The sequence below is a fragment of the Arvicanthis niloticus genome, unplaced genomic scaffold, assembly GCF_011762505.2.
Source record: "Arvicanthis niloticus isolate mArvNil1 unplaced genomic scaffold, mArvNil1.pat.X pat_scaffold_70_arrow_ctg1, whole genome shotgun sequence".
NCBI classification, from domain to species: domain Eukaryota; kingdom Metazoa; phylum Chordata; class Mammalia; order Rodentia; family Muridae; genus Arvicanthis; species Arvicanthis niloticus.
Genome location: NW_023046322.1, coordinates 353782 through 358029, shown reverse-complemented (window position 1 = coordinate 358029; position 4248 = coordinate 353782). Strand labels below are relative to the sequence as shown.

The following is a 4248-nucleotide window of genomic DNA, read 5'->3' as shown; positions in this document are numbered from 1 at the left end:
AACAACACAGGGGAAGCAGGACAGTAAGCAACATCTCTCCATGGCCTCTGCATAAACTCCTGCTTCCAGCCTTGTATGAGTTCCAGTCCTGACTTTCTTTGGTGATGAACAGCAATGTGGAAGTGTAAACTGAATAAACCTATTCCTCCCCAACTTGCTTCTTGGTCATCATGTTTGTGCAGGAATAGAAACCCTGACTAAGACAATTACCTTGTCTGGCCACAGTGGAAAAGGATGTGCCTAATCCTGGTAGAGACTTAATGCTTCAGGGTGGGGGAGTGCCAATGGGCACCCTCTCTGAGGCAAAGGGGTAGGGGGGTCTGAAGAACTCTGAGGGCAGACTGGGATAGCACAACATTTGTGATGCAACTAAATAAAAAAATGGAAAAAAGAAGACAGTATCGAGAGAAAAGAAAGCGAGGAGGCAGTTTTTCCAGGAGAGTTTTACCAAGACAGGTAGAAGAGAGAACAATGGAGACATGGGTACAGAAAGACAGAAAGATTCAGAGAACCAGAAAGAGCCAGAGGAGCAGAATATATTGCCAAAGTTAGTATGAGGCCAAGCAGAGCAGTTAGGAAAAACTGTAAAAAACCCAGATTGAATCAGTTACACTGGAAAGGAATTTTAGATCACCAAGCCAGAGCTCATAAAGAACTATGAGGGAGTGAGCTTATTCAGATATAATTCTTAGATGCTAATAATATTCTAGGTCTAGAATAGATTTTATAGAAACTATAACCTTCCAGTGCTAGGCCAAAAATTACATGTGGAGGCAGAAGGCCTCAGAGATGACAATAAATACATATGAATATTAGTTTCTTTTACAATGAACACATTAGAAAATAAACTACTGGATCACCTCTGGATATAAGACTGGTTAGGACGTCTTCAGTTTAGATACCAGTTTCCAGAAACTGTGAAAGATGTGATTCCAGTCTTTTGAGGACTCTGATTTGAGGTTGTGGTTCCTCCCACCAAGATCTTAAAAGAACCTGATACTAATAGTAGCAATATAAGTCCAAGGAAAAATCAAAAATCACAACCAATTAACTGATTTATCCTGAGGGATGAGCAGCATTGAAGCCAGACAAACAGGAGAGCTGGGAGTTGTTGATCTGATTGAATTGTTGTAGTTATGTCTACCTCAGCCAGACTATAGGTCTAAGACAGACAAACTCTAGAGATAAGAGATATAGGCAGAATTTTACACTTCCTTTTACATAAGGGCAGCAATATCAACTCCAAATCTTTGATATCTCATGAATATATGTTACAGACCTTGGAAAACAGCAAAATCTCTCTCTTTTCAGGGCCAGCAGACCAAGCATGCAGTCCAAGTCTGAAAAGGACAGAACTCACCAGTGGGCAACACACAGTAAGAGGTACTGAGAAGCTGAATCCTACTGACTAAAGAGATTGAATTAAGAAGCATTTAGGATATTCCTAAACCACACCCATAAGTGGCTCTGAAAAAGTATTTTTAAGGAGGATATTCTGAGGGGAACTAGAAAACCACAAACCAAATTGGGAGGAGTCATCACAAATTCTGTGGGTCTAAATGGAGTAACACACAAGAAAGAAGAAAGCCACCTTCAGAGGGTTGGGGCTCTGCTTCCTGACCAATAGACAGGAGCTCTTTCACATGCCTTTTGTGAACATCCAGACTTCTAACAGGTTAAGTAAAACACCCCTTCCCTGAATAGCTTTATGGCAGGAATCACTGTAAACAAGCATATGGGAAATAATAACTGTTCAGAGATTGACATGATCCCTTGATTTATGAACGACTGATGATAGTAAGTATACTGGTGATGGCTATTCCTCATGTCTGGACTTCTGTGGACTTAAGTAACATACAAAACTGGAGGCATGGTTTTTTTTTTAAATTTCTTGCCTAAGTTAAAGTAGGTAGATCCAGTTCAAATATACACCCTTTAGGTAGAAAAACACACACCTTTAATCTGAGATTTGAGGCAGGAAATCACACACCTTTAATCCAAATCTTGAGACTAGAAGACACACCTTCAATGGGCTACACCTTCTGCTCTAGGCTTATATAAGCACATGGAAGAAGGAAGCTCTGTGTCTTTGCCTGTTTGCCCTCATCTTACGAGCAAGCCCATTTCTTCACTGGCATTGGAGCCTGCTTCTTCAGAATTCCAGCATATACTGAAGAACATCTGAGACTTCAAACCTTGTGGACTAAGTAAGTACTGACTTTAGCCATTGTTATATTAGCTGGATTTTTATGTTATTCTTAAATATCCTATTTCTATTTCTATAGAGAAATTCATTCTCTACATTCTCTACAGGACACTGACTAATATCTTGAGATGAGAAAGTATAAATTTTTCCAAACTCTTCCAAAGTTGGTTAGAATAGCCAAAACTAGTTACCCTTGAGCTAAGATTCAATAAACTCACAGAAAAGCACACACAGAGAGAGAGAGAGAGAGAGAGAGAGAGAGAGAGAGAGAGAGAGAGAGAGAGAGAAAGAGAAAGAGAGAAAGAGAGAGACAGAGAGAGACAGAGAGAGACAGAGACAGAGAGACATAGAGACAGAGAAATTGAAAGGACGAATTGAAAGTAAAATCTGCAGTGTATCTATGATTGTATCCAACTAAGATGAAGAGTAAATAACTTCTAGTTCTTCTTTTCATATCAACTTTAACCTCCAAACTACCTCCAACAGAAATGTCAGAGGACCTGGAAGCAGAGAGGTGGGGCTCCACACATGTAAGTATTCAGAAATTCTGCTATGAATGGACCATTGGTAACATTTCATTTTTCATGGGGAAAATTCTGAGAAAGATTACAAGCCTAGTTAGTGTTCACATTAGAGTCCAATGAGGAAATGGCTTGCTGTTTAAGTGTTTAAATCCAAATGGGATTGATGAAGAAAGCAAAAATTAGCTGTCAATTTTCTTGGTGTTGATCACTAATCCAGAGTGCAGTTTGGGCAAAGTTCAAGTTCTGGGTCATAAATTCACAAGGAGAGAAATATCCATGCATGAACAGTCCCAGTGTCATAAGCTTTCTGCTATACCAACACAGGGGATTCAAAAAGTTCATCCTTCGATTTGTCATCCTCTCCAATCTGCACTGGCTTCTCCCTGAAGACCAGTTCACTATCTGCTGCAAGGTGAGCATAGTAGGAGCTTTCCTTAGCATTCCTGGACAGATAATGACACCTGCAATCAAGGTTCCAAGGCATGTGTTGGCAGATGATCTAAGGGACCTATGGGAGAATTCCTTCTTCACATTCTGCTGCCTGTTGGTAGGTGGCCATGAATTCAGGGCTCACAAGGCCATCCTTGTCAGCTTCATTTCCCCAGTCTCATCTAGAGAGCTATGTCATAACATCAGTTGTATCTTTCCTTTCTGCCTGCCTACATCTCCTGTGAGTCCCACAGACCATTCCTTTTAAGCTCCCTCGCCCTAACTCCTTGCTGTATTCTAGCCCCTAACTCCAGCATGCACTCACTGATAACTCACTGACCAATCCTGACAGGGAAGCATGGAAGCTGCCTGTAGATCTTCCCCTCTCCTTCAGGTCTTGTAGAATCACACCTACCAGTCTAATCCTCAACTGTATACCAAACTTTTGGGGTGATCTATTTTCACTCTTTCCCCCAATCCAAGGAGAGAATGTAAGCAGATTCTGGTGTAATCTCCTACTGCCTGTAAAGCCTTCAGACATTTAACATATCCCCACTCCTAAGACTCAGCTCCCAATATCCAGAAATGTTGAATCTCAAGTGACCAAAACTATTAGTTGCAAAGAAAACTTCCTGCCTGACAGCAGTGATGGCTGTTCTCAATGGTCAAATTGATAATATCTGGAATAAGCTACAATCTAGATTTATGATGATCATGTAAAAATATTAATAGAGGTTTAGGTCCAGGCCTGGTAGTACAGGCCTTTAATCCCAGCATTCAGGAAACAGGTATGTATATCTATGAGTTCTTAGACACAATAGGGCTATTGAACACCCTCCTACCCTCTTCTCCTGTCTTCCTTTCAGAATTGCCTGTCATCCCCCAGCTCCCTTAGGTCCTCATGGGTTTTGTGACTCCCTGTGCTTCTCTGACCCTTTCTTGTGAATGCCATCACTCTCCTAGAAATTGGTTTTTCATCCTTGCCTTCTGGCCGCCACAAAAACCCTGATGCCAGGTGACCAGTCTCTCCTGGATTAACTAGGCAAAGTCCCTAACTCCCATTGAATGAGGTGAAAATACAGGGAACAG

At 41.2% G+C, this 4248-nt stretch overlaps 1 pseudogene; it reads left to right on the top strand.

Moving 5' to 3' along the window:
- The first annotated feature begins 2694 nt into the window (after positions 1-2694).
- LOC143433903 (TD and POZ domain-containing protein 1-like) lies at positions 2695-3427 on the top strand (annotated as a pseudogene).
- The last annotated feature ends 821 nt before the right edge of the window (positions 3428-4248 follow it).